The sequence below is a fragment of the Gallus gallus genome, chromosome 1, assembly GCF_016699485.2.
Source record: "Gallus gallus isolate bGalGal1 chromosome 1, bGalGal1.mat.broiler.GRCg7b, whole genome shotgun sequence".
NCBI classification, from domain to species: Eukaryota; Metazoa; Chordata; class Aves; order Galliformes; family Phasianidae; genus Gallus; species Gallus gallus.
In genome coordinates, this window is record NC_052532.1 from 89348072 (window position 1) to 89370043 (window position 21972).

Sequence of the window (21972 nt, forward strand, 5' to 3'; positions counted from 1 at the left end):
GTACGTTTCACTTGAAAATAATTATTACTAAATTTTATTGCTTGTAGCTGCTACTTTTATGCCTAGCAGATGCTCAAGAATTTTTCTATGATGTAAATATAGCATGATCACAAATAGAGCAATGTATTGCAATCTGTTTAAAAGGGTAGTCTCCCAACTCTTTAATTTGTTTTTACCTAGATTACTTAATCTCTGAATAACTATTACTATGTTTAATATTTCTGCTGTATGTTCTGACTCCTTCTTGGAACAATAGGGCAAACAGGGTTAACAAATACACTGTTATGTGTATGTTATATATATGTTATCCTATGATTATGCTTTCATCTGAGGCTGTTGGAAAAAATTCATAGTGAAATAAGAAGTGAAAATAGTCTTGAAACATAGTTACTATGAGTTGTCCCATATGTATGGGATATGTTTTTCTATCTCTTTCTCCCTGGAGGATGCCAACAACTTATAAAAGGCAGGAGTCAAATTAATTTGGAAATAATATGTTGCAAAGATGTTTGAAATAAGAGAGTTACGATAAAGTTATGATGTTTACAGAAACAAATCTGAAGTATCAAAGATTTCTGTCTTGGTGTATTACAGTTGTTTTAATTTTGTCTTCCAGACTCTTCCTGAGAGTTGGAAAGTAAAGAACATGAGCTACTTCTACAGCTACAGGAACTTGAGATTTTTTCTAAGGGCTGGGAAGGGGAAACAGAAACTGGGAACCTCTTAATAAATTGGAATTTGGTTTTACAGTTACTAAATGTATAAGATATTGCCCAGTTCCATGTAAGGTACAACTCTGCTCCAGTTAAACTCTTGGACTTGCTAGTGTGATTAGATGTTGGATGTGGTTCTGCAGCGACTGGAACTAAACTTATATCTGTAACTTTAATATTTAGATATTCATATATAAAACTAGAAATACTCATTCTGAAATCAAGCTAAACACTTTTATCTGGAAACATTTATTTACTTACAGTGTTCGGTTATGCTTCCCTCTGCTTGGCTCCACTTTTTCCTTTAAATAAGGATAATAATAATCAAATCTTGCAAAATGATTTTTCCCAACCAGATGAATTTGCTGCAAAGGGGACTGTGGTAACTCAGCAGGAAGAACAAGCATAGGAGGATGCCTAAGCTGTTTTAATGTTGTTCATGCAGCTCTTCTATGTATAAAACCACAACTCTAGTAACTTTCAAAACAAAGTGGCATAATAAAATGTGCCGTCAAATGAATGATGCCTTTTGTCAGGACGAGTAGGACAAAATTTGAACTTTTATACTGCAGGGTGCTAACAGGTTCAGTGTTAAGTGATTGACTGAGAAATACTTGTATTCTCTGCTGCCTAATGCCACGTTGCTTTTATATGTAAAATTTAAGTTTGGATTTAGTATTCATTTTATTGTTGATCAAAATTTGCCATGAAGCACAAATTCAATTAAGTTATGACAAGCAAGTCTTTAAAACACATCTTAAAATTCTAACCAGGACCTCCACTGACTGGAGGTTTAGTACTTCAGCTTTCTCTTGCTTATATGGAAAATTGGTAAGGTTCTCAATATGTGGTTAAGTAGGTTAACACAGCTGTCTTTGCTGTAGTAGAAATGAGATCAAGGAATCTTGGTCTATATCAAACAAAGGTACTATTTAACTTGAACAGTAATATTCTGTATTAAAGAAAAATGGGCAGACTTAAAGTATGCTTTAAAATGTAATTATAAATGCAATAAAGTCTCTGTGTTGGAGACCTCAGGATCATAGTATGCACCATCTTTTCTCATATGTCCTCCAGTCGTTAATATGCAGCTGTTCTCCTTCAGATGATGTGAGTGTGAGCTTTAGGAGTGAACTGAAAAATTCTATTTCCATTTCTGCCCATCTCAACAGGAAATGATTAAAAATTGTTGAATCAGAGGGTACTACAATGCTCACTTTCTCATTTAGCTGTAAGAGGGGAATGCCTGCTAAGGATTAATGGCAGCTGATACACATTATTTCTTGGTCATGAAGAGACTCTTAGATAATTTACATAGTTCTCCTTTAAAAATCTAAATACATGTAGAGTAGGTAGATGTCTTTTTAAAGTAAGCGAATTGCAGAAGAACGTACTGATACAACTGATCCATTTGGGGTTTCATAGTGCCTTCCTGTTTCCTTCCTCCAATATCCCCATACTGTAAAGGCTACCTTTCCATTCTCCTCCTTTTTTTCCCCCTTCCTTCTCCACTGCGCTTTTCTAAACTCTTTTCTGCTTCACAGGTACTTTACTTTCTGAAACAGCTTGTATGTTGTATGTCTCCGCTCAATTTCGGCTCTTTTGTGTTACATTTGCCTTTAAATTGATTGCATGTAATTAAAGACCTGAAGAAACCTGCTTCATTTTTCTACCTGCATCTGTTGGCTTCATAGATTTGGAGACAGAAGAAAGATCTTTATTTGAAATACAAATACAAATGGATGAATTCAGTATCCCATACATCTACTTTCCCATTTCAGGAAGATTAGAGGCAAATCTTTAAATCTGCGGTATCATGAGGAAGACAGTGATCAAACCTTTCATTTTGCTGGGACTTGGGTAATATTTGACATGTGACAAACATTAAAACTGAAGAGGGCAGTTAATTCAGGAAAATTTAAGCATTGTAGGATGCATTCACCAATGGCTGTTTTCTAGAATTGCTGTGGTGATTTATGAACTTAGTGATTTCTAAAATAAGAACTGAGAAACTTTTATGGAATGTCACCTTTACTCTTCTAAATGAATGACTAGCTGACAAATGAAAGAAGGCAAGCAAGGTCTGTTGTCACTGTAAGTATGGTTTTACCTGAACTTTTGTTTTGGTGAAAGTTTTCTTTCTTTTATTTATTGCTTTCTTTCCCTTTAATAAATAACCAAGCACACAAACAAAAACAACAACAAAAAAACAACACAAAGAAAAGCACAAACATAAACAAAAAAACAGTTCTTTGGTATTCTCTTAGAGTGCCTTATGCCACACTAGTTATATCACTTCTATTTATTGTTCATGAAAGGACTGTGAGAGTTCTTTGGTGACGTTCTGAAACAGTGCTTTGTTATATGTTCTAATTTACTGTGTAGATAGTTGCTGCTAATTTGGCTAAAACTGAATTCCAGTATGTGTGGAAGAACAATATTAATAGAAGAAAAATGGGACTGAAATGAGATTTTTCTTAAAATTAGAGAAAGAATTCTAAAACAATAGGGTTTGGGCTAGTTTTTTCTAGAACTGATATAGCCCGTTCATCCCGCTTCATAGGTTTTGTATAATTTGACCTTGAGCTTTTACTCCTGATAGAAACTAATTGTATGTGTTGAGTTCAAATCATAGTGTTAAAATGAAATTAGTACTGCACAGGAGGGGATATTACAAGGAAAAACACACTGTCTTAATGGGCCATAAACCTGAGTGAAGCAGTATTTTCAAACCAGAGATAACTGTAAAGTCATCTTTACTATCTATGATTCAAGTATACCCCTGAAAGTTATAATTTAGGCCATAAGTAGAAAGACTGTAGGAGCTGAAAAGCTACATTCTCATGCTCCAAAATATCTTCCCGTGGGTCACCAGGGTCATGCAGTGTTCTTAGAAATTGCAAAGCACTGAGACTATAAAAGCTTCCTAGAAAAAAGTGGATCAGGACACATGTGCCATGTGTCATTGCATTTGCTAATAATCTCATTGCAGTCAGTTGTCCAGTGTGGAAAGATGCTCTTACATCTGGGCAATATTCAGGTTTCAGTAACATTACAATAAGCCTTTTAGGATCCGTGACAGTATGGATTACAACTGAGGTAAATTAAAGTGGTTTTTGTTTGTTATGGTTTTTTTGTTTTTGCTTTAGTTAGTGCCAAAGATTGATGTGTCAAGTTTTTAACATGTTCTTTGGAGAAAAGTCAGATTTTATTATACTAATATGGTTCTCTGAGTTGTGCTCTTTTTTCATAAGGAGCACGTTGTAAATTACTTAATGTCGTTTGTCTTCCTTTTTTTTTTTCTTACAACACATTTCACTTCCACAGCGTACACACTGATGTGATCTGAGCTTGTTTGCTCTGAAGATAATGCAAGTTTTGCCAATGACTTTGACAAAGAAAAGCATTTTGCCAGTAATTGCTTGTAATATACAGCTATAACTATCCATAATATTATGTGCCATATTTCAGAAACAGAAGGGAAGAGAAATGTAAAACCATAATATAAAGAACTCTGGGGTTTTGGTTCTCATTTACACTACAACTCCCTTTTATACTGGTTGGCCCTGGGAATACAACGCATTCTTGATATGATGCAGTTATAAACTTGGATCACTTCAAGGTTCCTTTTCTGTGACACAATGTAAAGAAGCCATTGTGTACCAGGAGACTAGGACCTAGAGATACCAACCTCCCTGTCCCATCCTCAGTATACCTACCTAAAGCTTTTTAGAATGTATTCTTAGGCTCTATGCACTTCGTGTCATGCTTACATCTGTGATGATGACGTAGGTAACATGTTAAAATATGAAAGTATGAGGTAAATTTGTTTTAAATTTCTTTTTCAAAATCTGAAAGTAATTTCTGTATTGTGCTCAAACCCTCTCCTGTAAATAGCAACATGATAACTTCAAACAAATTAGCATACTTTGCCACAGAAAAGTGAACAACTTCATTCTACAGTATTTCGATGGTTTAGAGCATTAAGCGTTAAATACTTTGGAAGATTTATGGTGCATTCAGAGCTAACGAAGATCACAGGGCCTTTTGTTCATGTATATGGAACACCATTGTCTGCGGTGGAATTAATGTCAAAAGGAGTTAGAGGAAACTGCAAGATGACCTGGCAGAGGTATTTTTATATATAGACACAAAGAGCTCTTTCCACACGGGCACAAAGGATAGAGGCCAAAGAGCTGCGTTAAAGCTGCTGCTTTAAACTATTTTATCTTCAAGGGGCCCAAGCAGTTGAAGACTCACTGAAAATTGTTGTTTCTACAGTACTGTAGCCCTCACTATAGTGAGTCTATTCTGTGCTCTTGCATCTGATTAAGGTGGTCTTTGTTTACTTTACAGCCATTCGCCTCCAGAACAGTCCTCTTCTACTTCAATACCTCTGCCTGTTGGATAGGCTTGACCTGAACAGTAGTCAGCAACAAAAAGGTGTGTTGATTTTATTTTTTATTTTTAAATAATAAAATTAAAAGGTTTGAGCTGTGGAGCACTGCTCTTTCTCAGCTGTGAAAGGGCAACTCACAGTGATAGAGAGAAGAGTTATCTCCTCTATTGGGTGGTAGCATACTCAGTACAGCTGCTTTCTAGTTCCTGTCCTGGAGCACAGCTTGAGTGGCTGTTCCCTGTGACTGCATTGCTGACTGCAGTAGGGTGCAGTCAGACCCTACTGTGCTATCGTCACATCCCATTGCGTTATAGCTAGAGAGAAAATCAGAAGAGATGACACTTGGAAAAATCATCCTGGATAAATCTTGGGGTCAACTGCATTAGCTGAAATGTTCAAAAGGAAAGGGCAGGTATATGTAAGCTGAACTTGTCATTTGGTAAAACCCATAACTGAGATTGAAAATTTTTATCCGTTTAAGTGTGGGTATGAGAATATAAACTGTTACGTTTTTGGTACTTTCCATCCTCTGCTTTTGGAAATATCACTCAGCAGAATGAAGCAGAATGAAGTTTGTATTGGTTCTAAAAACAAACTGAAATGTGCAGTGTGAGGGTAACATTCTAGAAATGTTGAAATATCAAATCTGATATCCTGTCCTCTGGAATTTGCAGAGATTTAGAAAGACTACTGCAAAAGATTTGTGCCTGCTACCACTGTTGTTATATGCATTTAATGGGGATTTTTCCCCTTTAAGATATTTCTGAGTTTCTTTGTTAAGCGAAAGAATCTCAGTGTTATTTAAACAAATGGAATTCTGTCTACAGAGTAAGATTTGAAAGTGTAGAATCGAACTGAAGGCAAGGAAAACAAAATTCTTGTCTTGGACTCTTGGGCAGTGTGTTTCAATTTAAGCCAGTCTCAGTATTTGCTCATGCCCGAGACTGACAATACTGATTAGGTGTAGTCCTGAGACTGTAGAAAACTGAGTTGAATGTAGTGGGCCCTTCCCCTCCTTTTACTTTATTACAGTGAGAGGAATATGATAGCAAAATTATTTCCTGACAAGTAGCTCTGGCAGACACATTGCCTCTTTAAAGTTTCTGGTCCGAAGCCTCTAATCTAATTGTTAGAAACTACTGGCACCCAGGGCCTTCTCACTGAAACACTGATACTCTTGTTTGGATTTTCATGCCATTCTACTCAGCCTCTTGGCACAAAAAGTGAAGAAATATGGCAAGATAGATAACTTTTCCCTGGCTAACCTGGGAAATAGAATAGTTTCCCCTTGTAATTTTAATGAAGGAGAGAATCTGCTCGCTGATGAATTATGTCTATGCCCTTTCTTTACGCAGGTGACACCTATGTGTTATCCAAGAGTAAAAAGGCAAAGGAAAAAACAGATGGCACGAAATTAAGACATCCAAATCTATTTACATCCACTGTTATAAATAAGGCAAATTAAGATCCGTTTTCTACTTCGGTGTATGGAAATAACTGATGTTGCAGAAGTATTTCAGAAAGAGCTTTGAATAAGCACTGCTTCTCAAGAAATTCTTGATCCTTTGTTCTTCTCACAAGTAAATGAAAATCTTGCAGATAGATTAAAAAGGGCTGGACTGGTCTTAAAAAATGTAATCTTTTTTCCATATACATGCTCCCATTTCTTTCACTTTTCTAGCTGGTGGGAGTACTTCACAGATTTTAATTACAATTGTATAATAAATACTCTTAATATACAATTGCTAACAGGAAAAAACGTTGCTGAAGTACAAACTACCCATTCGCACCTCTGGATTATCGTTTCTAATTTATTTCCTGTCAGCATCACAAAATGTGTTTGGCATCTTTCTTTAATTGTTCACACATCTGAAACTGCTGCTTTGGTTCTTTTTAGCAAGGCGCTGAAGTTATGCCTCGCTGACATTAAAGGAATTTCATTTGCTTGTATCTTTTGGCAACTGGACAAAAGAGTTTGTAAGAGTAAGCCTTTGCCAATTGAACAATAGTTGAGTTGTGATACAGGATAGGGTATGTGAGATATGTTTGTCAATCAGCAAAAGATGGAATGAAATGTATTTGTCTGCAGTAAGCAGATAGAAATAATGCATTTGTTAAAAATCCACAAAATTATACATGATCTTGAGGACGAAAAACAATTTCATTTATATGTGAAGATTATTAATTTCTAGTTGAAGAAATGGTTGTTAGCGGTGACTAATAGACAAAAGAGATATGTCAAATTTAAAAAACACTTTGCCTTTTCAATATTTTAGTCATCATTCTTCTAGAAGCAAAGACTATTTTATAATTTACAGCCGTAAAAGCATTGCTGTTAGTAACCAAATCGTTCACATCAAATGTTGCATTTTGAAAAGACAGAAAAATAATGCTTTCATTATTTCATACCAAAGGTTTGTTTAATAGTAACAGTACTGTAAACTGTCACCAAATCCAATGGGATCTGACCATAATTTTGATTCTTTCTCTTTCAGTGCACCTAAAGTGAATTGTGATCAGTGGGAAGTAACTGAAGTGAAATATTTTCGTACAGAGGTCATCATTTTCTCATGGAAAATGGTACAAGTACATAATTACTTCAAAGAAGGCCATGTCTGGCCTGCAGGTTGCATGTGGCCCAGTACAGCTCGTAATGCGTCCCACTCCATGCCACTGTGCCATCATGGCAGTAGCTCTCCCCCGCTGAGTGGCCTGGCCCAGCCTTAGGCAGCACCCATCACTCAGCATCAGCCAAAGCATTGGCCCAAAACAATCCCTCTTCATTCAGTGTGGGCCAGATAAGCCCATGCATTAAAGAAATGTTTTGATTTTATCATGAGATGAGGATGAATGTAAATATGTTTTAAGGGTTTCAAAAATAAGGAAGACGCTTTATAAAAATGTCTTTTAAGAACAATTGAAATGAACCAGGTATGTTTCTTTAAAATCAAATGAACTGCAAATAATTGGCTTGATATAAATTGTCAAATTACTTCAGCTGATCTGAACATGAATGCTCATGTGCGCAAACAGCTCAGCAGTATAAAAATAAGAACATGCATATTTTCAATTTAAAGTGAGATTTTAAGAATAGAGATATCCTCCAGACTAAAGTGCACAAACTAAAATTTGAAACACATTTATAGAAAAATGCAAATATTTTGTGCATGAATTATAATGGGTTGTAACTTTATTGTTTGTAGCTGAAATTTAAGATATGTAATACACCCAAAGTGAAAACAGTTGTGAGTGAATCGGAGATTTCTCTTCATTACACAGAAGTATTGGATAGATACTGACAGTTAGCAAAGCAAGCCCTCGAGTTTCAAATCCATGTCTAGAGCCATTAGTTCAAGTCGGGTTCCAACAATTTGTTTTACCATGAGCAGGAGACATGCAAAACATCACTTTCAATGGCTGAGTCTAAAGATTTCCATTATATAGCTTTACCCTGAGGGTAAAAAACTGAAACACAAAAAGAACTTTCATTTCTATGTTGGTTATTGGAGAAAATTTTAGGAGAATTCAAAGAATGGTGGAATTGAAGAAACAGAGAATTCAAGCTGTGCTAATTTATTCAGTTAACTCTGAAGTAAGTGAAAATTAAGGATACCACTCTGGAATATTCACAGAGAGTGGTTTTCTCCACCTTATTTAAACAGTGATCTTAGTCAGAATCCTTAACAAGTACAGCTCTACTCTTGTACAATACATTTTGTTTTGTTTATTTGTGGGTCATGTGATATCTCAATTGGCGTCATACTTTTCTACAGGCAATCTATGACAAAGAAATAAAGGAAACTGAGGATATAGGGGCATTGTCTAGATGATGTGAGGGAAAGCACTGGGACATCCAAATGAACAATACTTTCTCGTGTCAATAATCAGAGCAGCAGTATTCAGAACTGGCATAATGTTATATCATCTGGCCTGCCAGTTTCAAATTGTTGCTCAGAACATCTTTTGTTTCCTTTCTAAAAAGAACAGAAAATCCTCACAGACAAAAAAATACATCCAAAGTTTGTAAAAGCCCTCAAAATGCAATTTAAGAGTTCCAAAAAAATTTTAATTATTCCAATATGTAAAAGTGCAAGGTTACTGAGATCAACACTTCCCTCAGAATGGAAAAGAAGAAAAAAAGTAGTCACTTTCTCTTGCAGTAGGAAGCATCGGGGAGATGGCTTCAATCATGGAAAGGGGATTATTTTGCTGTGTGGGGTAATAACACAAATCAGATGCTTCTTCAAAATTAATTACGCTACAATTTTTTGCCACCAGTTTCAGGATCTCGGAAAAATAACTCATAAATTACTGAAGATGTGCTTTTTTCTACCTTAGGCATATAGAATGGTTTAAATTAATTTAATTAGTTTAATCTGCTTCTTAAGTGGAAAATGTCTCCTTATTGGAGTAAACAGACAGGAAGGCTAAACTGAAACCTCATTAGAATCTGAGTTAAGCGACCTTAAATAAGTTTCTCTTTCTTTCCTTCAGAAAGGGAAAAAGAGAAACTACCATAGAATATTAACTGCAAACATGTGGAGATTTTTCTTAATTGTACTGAACTGTTATCCTTTCACATCCTTTTGTCATCAGATTCAGTATGCCTTCAGTTTTACAATTTACTGTTTCATAGCATCATTGTCTTGTGTCAACTTCCCTCTAGTAGAAATATGCAAGATGATGACAGCTGTCAATATTTACTCTGATTTAAGTATTTTCAGAGAGGAGAAAATGTTATCTGAATAGCTGTTGTGCCTATTTCATAAAATTAGTACATTTTTGGCAAAAGCAGAAGTGGAATATGTGAATATACAACAGACAGCACAGTTAATCTTCCTAGAATCTTTCTGCAAAACCATCATATTTTGTGTTTCTGAAGTTGAGACATTATCCAGCATAGAATAGTCCACATTGGTTGCAATTTTTGTGTGCCGTTACAATTTAAAGTTTTGTGTTGTTTTAGTAGTAATGAGAAACAAATGAAACAAACAAGTGGTGTACTACTAAAAATAAGATTAAAAAGAAAAAAGCTTTTGGAGTATCGGAGGGATTTTCTCTCACCTTTTTTAAATGTTTGGTTTGTTTATGTATTTGATTTCTGTCTGCTTGAAATGAGCTCTGAAAGAAACTTACTGTATTTTGTCTTTGCTGTTGAATCTGGCACAGGGAGTGGAATCAGTCCTGGGAAAGATTATTTCTTTTAGAAATAATGAAGTAATAGGAATATTGCCCTTTATTTTTTTTTTTTCCCTCTTTCAAAGCAGATTTAAATACATCCAGTGAGTGGTTTGAAAAGATCATACACTGAAGTTTCTATGAAAACTTCCATGGGGTATTAAATGATTATTCTTAGACTTATTTGAAAACGCAAGCTCCAATTCATAAATTTGTTCTATGTATAAGGAATCGTATCAACTCAGGATAATCTCACTCAGGACAGCAGGAACCGTCCACTCCTACGTCGCTGTAGACAATGGGAGACAGCAAAGAGGGAAAAGATAGTGAATGAAACATCAGTTAATGGTATTGATTGCACTTAAGAAGCAGTTTTGAAACATCTCTGTGAGAATCCTTTCACCTATAATATTTTTCAGTAATTGAATCTCACTTCTGCTATTTTTTCAATTCATTATTTCATTTATTCCCCTCTCTTTTTTGCATCTCTTTTTTCCTGAACAAATTTCTCTTGGGCTTTGCCTTTTTATTGAAGGTTCCATTCTGTTCTTTTTCAGAACAAGTTTACTGTGATTTGTTTAAATTGTGCTTGCCAAGTCCGTAACAGCTGTGCCTCAGAGCTTATTGTTACCTGGATGCACTTAAGCATGTAAAAACTCTTTTGATTGAAGGAGTCTTAAACTAAAAAGCCTTTGCAGAACTTCATCAAAAGTACTACTGTGTTACTAAATGTTAGCTTAAAATTCACTCTCACAGAATAATAAGCACTGTCACTGGGGGAATATGGATCTCAGCAAGAGCTAATTTAATCTTCTGCCCAAACTGTCTTGACATTGGCACAAGTTTTTTGTGCTGTGAAATCACAGTTGTTGCCCACCTCTTGGTGACATAAACTTATTGCTGCTTTGTGAACCCTCCATCAGCAGTGTCAGATTATCATTCATAATGTTGGCCTGTGGTGTTGCTAATACTAATTAAATAACATTCTGATAACCTATTTCAAATTGATTTACTCTCAGTCACAAAGAAAATGGTACTTCTGAAGAAACATTGTTTGCATCTCATGTGGCTGATGCTTTTCTGGCTTAGCAACAGGGATCATCAGAATTCACTGCAGACTTGATGTCTCTTCTGACATTTTAAGTCTTACCATACTTTCTTCTTAAATTCCAAGTTATTTTTGTATTTTTTTTTTAATTTAAAAGCATAAAGTAAATTTGCATTTAAAGATTTTTTTTTTTTACAGGAAATATTTCTTGCACTGGACAAGAAGGGCAACAGATATAATTTATCTGGACTTATGCAAGGCCTTTGACAGAGACCAACACCAGTTTGTTATCTCTCTATATTGGAGAGCTGTGGATTTGAAGGCTGGGCTACTTGATGGACAAAGAATTTGTTGGATGATTGCAGTCAGAAGGATGTAGCCAATGGCTCTGTGTCCAAGTGGAGGAAGTTTCAGACAGCCACACAGAATTTTACAATTGCACCACGCAGACAGACTCTTGTTCATCACTGGCAAAAGTAAATAGTTTATGGTAGTGACTATGCTGAAAAATAGTGTTCTGTAGCTGAAAATTTGCTCTGACAAATAGTGTTATTGTGATCTTTCTAGCTACTGTAGTTTCCATGGGAATAAGTAGGAGGTATTACTTTCAGAGCAGTCTCTGTATTTAGGCTCTAATTGAACAAAAATATGTGTACTAATATCTTTGCATGGCAATATGCATTATCTAAGTATTGCAATCAGAATATTCTGTCATACTTGCCAATTTACTGGGATCTGTTGTGTTTCTGATGAATACTGACAAAAACAAACTGCAGTTCCCTTAGAGACTGCTGATATATTTGAACTTTTGTCTGCTCAAAAAAAAGGTAGAGTAATAAATTATGTGAGTTCTGACTCGTTTAAACCCTGTGGCTATGTCCCACAAGCAATATCTACATTTTAATATAGAAATGTGAATATTTGAGTTGTTACCAACAGCAGTGGGCTCAAATGCACTGTCAAAGGTAGATTTAGATGTAAGGCTTAGATTTTGACAGTAGGCTGTGGCTTATTAGACAAGAGTTAGCAGGTCCTTGGTTCTCACTATGGGTACAGCCAGTTCCCATGGGAAAGGAAGTCCAGTTTCGTGGCTCTGTTTCAGTATTCCAGAATCTCTTATTTCACCTATGGGAGATGTAGAACAAAGAATTAGGAAACCTACTCCTGTGCTTCTTAGAGCCAACAAACCATTTTCTGCCTTGGGCCAGTGACTCAGTTTATTTAAGCTTGCCTGTTGGCCTTGATTATGTGTTTACTTATATCCATGCCATTTCTAGGTGTGACAGCATTCATAGAGGTTGTTAGATAGCTCCTCTGTCAGATAGCTTTAATGATGCTGTGAAGAAGCTCAGCCCTGCCATCGTAGTGCAGCTTAGCTACTCAAACACTCTTTTGGTCCTGCTACTTCAGGTAATGTGACCTACATCTGGGACCTACAGAAGACGGATAACTACTGAGTTCAACAGCTTTGCAAGCTGTCTAGATTAACCTCCGTGACAGCAAAGGTATAACAATTCTTTTTCCATGCAACCATCTTTTCCCTTCAGTCCCTATTAAGGATGTAGACATTACAGTAGTGATGGCTCACTTTGAGCTGGGACTTTCATAGAATCACAGAATGGCTTAGGTTGGAGGGGACCCTAAAAATCACCTAGTTCTACCCCCCTGCTATGGGCAGTGTTTCTGTCCACTAGGTCAGGCTGCACAGGATCCCATCCAACCTAGGCTTGAGTGCCTCCAGAGATGGAGCATCCACAACCTCTCTGCGCAGGCTGTTCTAGTGCCTCACCACTCTCTAAGTAAAAAATTTCTTCCTAACTTCTAACCTAAATCTCCCCTCTTTTAGCTTAAAGCTATTCCCCCTTGTCCTATCACTGTCAGACCATGTAAAAAGTTGGTCTTCCTCCTGTTTATAAGCTCCCCTTAAGTACTGGAAGGCCCCAGTGATGTCACCTCAAAGCCTTCTCCAAACTAAACAAAGCCAACTCCCTCAGTCTTCCTGCACAGGAGAGGTGCTCCAACCCTGTGATCATCTTCTTGGCCTCCTCTAGACCCACTCCAACAGCTCCTCATCCTTCCTGTATGGCAACCAATTCTTACACTTGACTAAGTTTTTCTATTGCAATTGGATGAAACAGGGACACAGTCAACCACAACCACGTGGCAGCAGTCAGAATTAAATATACCAAACTCCAGCACAGAGAGATTAGTACTATTTAGAACTGCTCTTCTACCAAGAAGCAGATTATGAAAATAAGTGCATAACAATGCAGTTTGTCATTTGTCACCAGCATGTATTGTCTGTAAAATGCCACAGCCCTTAAGAAGCACAGGAGGGACATTACAGGAGTATGAAGGAGAAGAGGAAGAAACAGAGGGCTTGATAACTGAAAGCTAAAGAGTCTGGCAACTGCAGATAAGCACTCACCTAACAAGATGCTTATTGCTTAATCTATGAGGAAGTATCTTGAGACAGGTAAGAGGTCTGGCATGCTACTGAATTTATTAAATATCCTTTTTTATTTTTTTGCTTCTAATTCCTCTTTGGATCTTAAATCTGTGCTTTCAGAGAGGCAGAGAACTGCATCTTGGCACAGAATGGCACAGACCTTTGAGCACCTGTCTAAAAGAAGAAATTCCACTTGTTTTGATAAATCTTACTTTTTTGCAGGACATCTGCAATGTGAGCAGAAATGGAACTACCTGTGCCTCATCGCTAGAATAAAAGGTACCACTTCTGTTTAAAAAAATTAATTAAAAAACGTACCTTATGATCTTTGCTTTTCCTTAATAAATGTTAGTAGTTATAAGAATGAAAATATTGAATAATTACACTTGATACCATTCAAGGCTTCTCTCTATTGTCAGGAAAACCAGAGAAATGCAGAGGTGTATACTGGATAAGGGTTGTTTTAAAAGCATAGTGAAGAGAGGGGAGTACACAAACAAGACAATGAGACAGTTTATTGATTGCAGCCACAGAAGTCAACACTAGAGTATCCATCCCTGGGAAGTTCAAAGAAGTGTGGATATAGTGTGAATTTAAGTAAGACTGTGGTTACACTGTAGTTTGTATCTTCTGGCAATCAAATAATTTGGTTAGAAACCATGTTTTCTGTGCTTAGCAAAAAAAGACATCAGAAGTTTTGCTTTGTTTTTGAAATGCTGAAAGCATTAAAATGAATAAACAATAGCATGGTTTAATCAAGTGCTACAATTATCTCCTAGAATTATTCCAAGTGTTCCCAATGTTCTGGCAGTGTTCCTCCTTTCTCATCTGCTCCCTTAACTTTCACTAGGTTTTCTCCAGTCTAATCCAGTGCACATCACAGTCTCCACAGGGATCACCGCTTCTCTGATCGTAGTTCTCCATTGGTTAAACTCTTTTTTGATGTGAACATAAGTTTGTTGGTAAAGAAGAACCTTGCCTCAGCTGTAGCCTTTTGGTATCAACAGGAGTCATTCCACTATAGTAACTCCAAGATGATATCTCATATTTCACATGATCTTGTGCAGACACCAGAAAATGATGATGAATATAGTTTACATTCCAGTTTTAATCCTTCTGCTCCCCATAAACTTTTAACAGAGTTAGTTTCAGAAATTCATTTAAAGCCAAATCCTAGCTGGGGGACCACAGAATGCATGGCAGGCTTTGTATCTCTGTATCTTGAGCACCTCTAACAATAGGTATTAACAACTAATGGAACTGTGAAATAACACTGAATCAGGGCACTAGAGGGATGATTTCCAGTACATCTCCTCTTCTTTCTAAAACCATTTTCGAGGCTTAGAAATGCTTACTAAGTCATTTGGAACTTGTGCATTTAAAAGAGGAATGTTAACAACTTCCATATCCTGTGTTATCCCACATGTCTGAGTCTCTAGAAATTCATGAGTAACATGCTGCACCAAACTTCTTACAGTCTTGACAGCAACTGTATTTTCGCCTTTTATGTATTTGTTGGATTATTATTATTATCTATTTGTTTACTGTAAGGACGAAGGTATGTGTTGATTTATATTTCACACAACATATTAGAATCGTATTGGATCCACATTGTAAACTTCAGGGCACTGAAACACACTCACTTACTCTGCTGTCCTTACTACTTAAGCAACTTTATTGAGTATCTCTTCTGGACCTTTTTCAGGTGCTTTAGCCAGAGGCATTCACAAACTTTGTCAGTAACACTGTCAAAAGCACCATTCTTTGAGGTGTCATTTCATTGTTAAGATGTTTACAAGTATACAATCCAACCTGCTTAAAATTGTTCATATCTTACTGATTGTTTTTAGAAATTTGCAAACAAGTGGTATGTTGGGAAACCTGCTGCCAAGCTTTAAATTACAGTATACTTTTTGAACACAACAGTATCAGTGTTTGACAGAAGTCATTTCTCATCTTTTTCTCTAGCTTTTGACAACCCGTGTAAAATACTTAACAGACTTCAACTTAACATCACACAACTCTTTCTTGGTCTAAACATTTGCTGTTTTACTTTTACATGTTAAATGTGTACCTATTTGCTAAGGTAAGCTTCCCTGAGGAATTTGACTGGATCTACAAAAACAAAGAAACAAAACCCAACATGTTTCTAGTGAGGTAAAAAAGAAAAAGTTGTGCGTTTTCCATAGAGATTTTTTTTTTCCTTTAGTTCCACTATATTTATCTATAATGTATCTATACTGTTTGTTCTACTATATCTGTGGATTGAAGCAGGTGGTTTGAGAGAGAGTAATTCCTTTCTAAATTAGGACAGTAGATACTGTCAACTCAGAGCTTTATTTTTGTTGTGAACTATGTAGATAAATGCTCGGTAAATGTTTTCAGTAAGAGAGCCATGTGAATGTTATTGTTAACATTTTGTGTTTGCTTTATATCCTAAAAACTCTGAGGATTTGCATTCCTTTTTTTAAGTAGTGAACATAAGAATATAACTTTGTATGTGACCAAGAACTTATGTTTTAAAGATGATAGAGTCAGAGTAAGTTTGCTTTTGTGCTATTTAAGTGTGGGATAGTTGCTTGGCTGATAACGTTAAGAAAATCAAATAACAAAATATAGGAACAATTATCCAGGTGAAAGAGTATATTTCTAATTCATGTGAGCTAAACATATATATTTCTTTAATATGGACCAGAAAATACTTAAAAACTTGATTATCCAAAATACGCTGAAGGTTTGGGTGTCTTCATTGCAGAAAGTCCTTATATCTATGTCAGTCCTTCCTGTAATTCTTTTCTTGCAAAATAAGCTTTCTAATGTCTGAGCAAAGAAGCAAATGCCTTTCCTCTCATCTTTTTTCTTGTCCCTACTGTTTTTAATAATGTATGTCTGACATGCTAATGATTAGGCACATGTTCGTTCTTTGTTGTCTCATCTCAGCTGTCTGATAATAACTTAAGGGGAATGATGAGTAGAATTGCACATCAAGGATCTCTTTTGTTGATGGAGTAACCAGGAGTGCATTTCCAATTTGCAGTTTGGCTCTGGGGCTGCAGAAGTACCGCAAATGTTTGATATCCACTTGGTTGCTTGCCACCAAGCATGATGATGGATCACTATGTTATGAGACTATGTAGAAAGAAAACAAAAAAGAGAGAGAAAAAGAATAAAGGGGGAAAAAAAGCTTTTACTTTTAAAATAGTAGGACACTCACCGATTGAGTGCTTGTCTACAGCAAAACATGCGAAGGAGCAAGCCTGTGCAAGTGAAAGAGAGGGAACACGTGTATGTCTGTATTTCTCTTTCATAATATCTCAGCGACAGAATAATTTATACTTTGATTCCACTGTCAGTTATTGAGTTAAACCAGGATTACACTGAGTCATTTTTAGACAACCATTTTGATGTTAGTTCAGAACTCCTTGTGGCAAATCTGCATTTTCCTTAATCACTTGCAGTCAATCAGATTTTAATTTGTCTGTTTCTTCAGTCTTGCAAAGTTTGGGCCTGGAATCCCTTTCCTTCAACGATCAAAGAGTACTTTTCCTGCATATGTCAGACACACTTACGGAATGTTTTTGTATGTTTATTTAGCTCAACAGTTATTCCATATTAACAAAAGCAGATTGATTGAGGAATGTTCTTCAGAATCTCCTTTTGAAATCTTGCTTCATTGGAGCTTTTTCACCACCAATTCTGTTATTTTACTTTTGAAATATCGTAAAGGAATTCACTACAAAATCTATAAAATCTCATTCAAGGGATGAATGGCTTATTCTGCTTCTTATCTTGTTAATCAATATTGTTAACTAACTGTGATGGAGGTAGTTAATGACAGTACTCTAGCCCCTCAGAATTAAAGATAATTGCCTTGTTCAGTCACATTCACTCTCCCAAATATAGGTCCATGAACATAAACTTCATAATTTATTTTGGACTCTACCATGATCGTTATGTACTCTGTTTTCTTTCTAACAACTAATTTTAATTCTAACTCACCCAGCAAAGTCAAAAGCCATAAAACAGTCATCTTGCCCTTCAGATCTGGATGGCTAAATAACACATTACTGTGTTGCATGCTTACAGTTAAGAGGGTAAAAACAGAATTCCAATACTTACAAGGCTTTGATGCTGGCCTTAATCTGTTGGCCAAGACCTTGGTAAGAAGCTGTCTGATGAGATTCATTTCTTAGCTTGAAGTCAAGTGGTACAGATATCAGAATAACCCCCCTGGATTTTGGTATGCCTTTCATGTATCCTTTTATCAGCTTTATTATTTGTTATACTTCTGCTGAGTTTCCTTGAAAAAGAATAAAATGTTTCACTTATTATGCAGCAGTTTAGTGAAAGCTATTTAAAATAGTATTTGAGGAGGGAAAAACAAATCAAAATGAATAAAAGCCTAGGAAACACATGATGAAATAGAACGAATATCAGAGCTATTAAATTAATAGGCTTGCAAAGTGCTATTTATGGTATCTCAATGGAAGTTTGGAAATTGATACTGACTTATGCAAATTAATTGAATACCTTTGTTGTATTTCAGGAATACATATTCAAGCTCTCTGTACCTATTCCCCGTGGGGAAAATTGCTCTACTTGCCAAAACTCTAGCAATTTCACCTCATTTTCATCTTTTTAAGGAAAATAGTTCAGATATTGAGTCAGTATGGCATTGATTCAGCAAATCTGTATAGTCTGAGATTTCATCTGTAGACGGTTGTCATCTCAAGTTGCCCACCAAAAGAGTGTTTTGAGCTGTACAGAAAGGTAGCATGAAACAGAAATTTGGCAATTGGATAGTCCTAAAAGGTGCCCTTTCCTAATAAGCACTGATGTTGTTGATTAAACAGCAGAAAAGCATATAAAGGATTTTGATGTTAAAGGGAAAAAAGCTCATAGAATCATACAATGGCTTGAGTTGGAAGCGACCTCAAAGATCATCTATTTCCAACCCCCCTGCCATGAACAGGGTTGCCAACCATTTAATCAGGCCCTAGATCAGGCTGCCCGGGTCCCCATTCAACCTGGCCTTGAATGCCTCCAGAGATAGAACATCCACAGCTTCTCTGGGCAGCCTGTTCCAGTGCCTTACCACCCTCTCACTGGAAAATTTCCCCCTAACATCTTATCTAAATCTCTTCTCTTTTAGCTTAAAACCATTTCCCCTTGTCTTATCACTATCAGACCATGTAAAAAGTTGGTCCCTCTTCTTCTTAAAAGCTCCCTTTAAGTATTGGAAGGCCACAGTTAGGTCTCCCCTATGCTTTCTCTTTTCCAGACTTGAACAAGCCCAGCTCTGTCATCCTATCTTTGTAGGAGAGGTGCTCTGGCCTTCTAATCATCTTCATGGCCCTCCTCTAGACCAGTTCCAAAAGCTCCATATCTTTCTTGAGCTGGCAGCTCCAGGCTTGGACACAGTAGTCCAGATGGGGCCTCATGAGGGTAGAGTACAGATGGACGATAACCTCGCTCACTTTGTTGCCTTCCCGCATGAGTGGTTTTAGGTATTATCTTCATTGTATCAACTTATATTTACTAGTGCAAATTAAGTGATGGCACAGGTGTTCAGTTCTTTGAGAAGCAGGCATCAACAGACCAAAGCTGGCTTCTTGGAGTTAGCTGGTTATTTTTTGATGACTTTGAGTGCTTATGACTGGCTGAATTCTATTCCTTTTTTCGACAGCTATGAAATCTCCATAGCTAACTTCTTTTCACCGTTAGGAGTGTATTGTATTTTTTTCCGGTGCAGGTATTTTCAGCTGGTTTGCCACAAAATTGCTGGATTGACTATTGCTATAGCTTCTGAGACAAGAGTAGCTGCTTAAGTGACCCACCAAAAAATTAACAGGGAAGATTCAGGAGCAATGCCAGAAATAATGTCCTACATGTTATTATTTTTGTTTGCTATTCCATTTTAATTTTTTTTCTGTCTCTTTTTCTCTGAACAAGATTTTCCTTTAAGCAACAGTACTTTTGTGTTCTTTTTCAGGATAATTCTGTTGTGTTACAAAATTTGTCTACATCATGCTTGCCAAGTTTCTAACAGCTGTGTCTTAGGGTTTACAGTAACATAGAAATCCCATGCATAGCATGTTGCAGTGTAGATCCTATTTTGTGGTGTTTAACTGCTAATGGGATAGCAGCTTTAGCTTTGCATTACTTTTCCTAAGGCATCTAGGTGTTGTAGGAGCAAGAGAGCTTGGTACATATGTTGTATGCTTTCAGGGTTGTTTATTTTGGCTGGTTCAATTTGGATACATTGGGTGCAAGTTGTGCCAACACCCATCGCAAGCATCCTACTGTCCGTGAGCTCTTCTTGGCCTCTCAGTGGCTGCTCAAAGAATGAGCAAGTATTTTGGAGATACTCAGGCCAGGAGCCTACCTGGCCCTATTTACTTCAGCAGCCTCACATAGATGCCTTGCAAAACTGGAATGTCTATGCACACAACCACACTCCCCAAATGTGATCTTCAAACAGCATGTTGGTTGAAAGCCCACAGTTTTCAGAAAAGATTCAAGGATGTATAAAGGAAATAAAAGAGAGAATTGACCAATAGTACAGAAACAGCAAATCCCCCCTTTGACCTTTCTTGCAAAATTCCTTCTGCAATTATTTGCAATTCTGCTGATAGCTACAAACATTACTTGTTAGTGCAGAGTATCAGTTCTTAGAAAGCTGTAAAAATCTCTTCTACATCAAGGTGTCTTTCCTCCCATTGCCCCTCTTACAACAGTGATAGTTGAGCTATAAAAAATAATGTTGCTAATCAACATTTCAAAACTTCATTTTTTCTTTGATTGATAGTCATCACCTGGAAGGTGATATTTGCTACCCAGTAAGCAGTAGAGTCTCACCAAGTCCTCCCATGCTTAACTGGAGAACCCTGCTATAAAGGATTTTATAGACCAAAACTTTGGTCTTTATTTCTTTGTTCTGAGACATTATTAAAGTGGTAGATTTGCCCTTTGATATTGCCTAAGACAGCATTTTTTTTTTTCCTGCAATGTTTTTAAATTGAGCTTCTTTGATTAACTTCTGTTTTAATTGCTTAGAGTTGTTCTTTGTAAGAGTGGAAGACCTAGTAAAGGAAAAAGATATAGGGAATGGATTTTTAAGAATCAAGTTTGTCTACACCCTAGCAATGAGCAAGTGTTTGTGGTTTTGTTTCTCTTTCATTTCATGCCTGCACCTCATTTATCTTATTGGATTGATAGCAAGGACTTCATGATTGAAGGCTGCATTCTCAGAGATCGCATCTCCAAAGCATGTTGCTCTTGACTAGTACCTCTAGGTACTGCTATAATGCAAAAAGAGATTAAGTAATTATATATGTTGCTTATATTCATGTTTGTGCTTGTAGAGATGTGTTGACGGGGAGGTGTGGTGAAATGATAAAAATGTTATGAAAGGAAGTTATTCCTTTCTGTGGAATAAGAAAATCTGACACCACCAATTTAATTCCTAGGAGGACAGTGAAAAAGACTAGGACTATATAAAAGTAGCACAAGAAGGAATTGAAAAATAATAATGGAATAATCTATAGCTAAAGCACTGCCAGGAATATAGTTATGCATGAAGAGTATTTGGTGATTGATCGACAATAAAACTGAGCAAGACAGAGGAACAACACAGAGATATTTGTATCACTTCACAACCTCCACTGGAGACAAACATGAAATATAGTCGTATTTCGTAGGAGACTTATTTTAAGTGTTCTTTGTTCCAACATGCCCTTTAACTTTTGTAGTAGATTTGTAACCACTTTCTTGCTTCTGATGGTTATCTTTTTGACCCATTAGATTCTTTTGGAGAATAAGTTTTGTCCTCACTATTGAAATGGCTGCCTTAAACTACAAAGGCTACAGTTCTCAAAATACGCGTTGAGAGACAGCATCCCTGATTTCCCTCAGTCGTATGTATTTATTCACCTATTTTTTGTTATAAAAGAAAACCTTCTGTCATGTTGTCACTATATTCATTTTTCTGTTAACCACAAAGTAAAAAAATGACTAGTAAATTACAGTTGCCTCAGTCTCAAAACTGAGATCAGTTTTGTTTGAATATGAAAACAAAAAGCCTGGATAACTCAATTTTTCTCCTCTCCTATTTTTAAAATGATGAAAGTGAACTAAGTTTCAGTGGATTCTGTACATTATCCTTTTAATCTTCAGGAATGCTGGA

At 36.4% G+C, this 21972-nt stretch overlaps 1 long non-coding RNA gene across 4 annotated transcripts in view; it reads left to right on the plus strand.

Annotated features, from left to right (window-relative positions):
- The window catches only part of LOC107055179, a 32669-nt gene extending 18123 nt beyond the window's left edge, over positions 1 to 14546 (plus strand). Inside the window, exons 3-5 of one of the 4 annotated variants that reach the window (XR_005861263.1) lie at positions 5070 to 5156; positions 7608 to 7692; positions 11537 to 14546. This is a non-coding gene — a long non-coding RNA (uncharacterized LOC107055179). Of the gene's footprint in view, positions 1 to 616; positions 5157 to 7607; positions 7693 to 11536 lie in introns of all 4 variants that reach the window. The other 3 variants (XR_005861261.1, XR_005861264.1, XR_005861262.1) reach the window with 3 other exon arrangements.
- The last annotated feature ends 7426 nt before the right edge of the window (positions 14547 to 21972 follow it).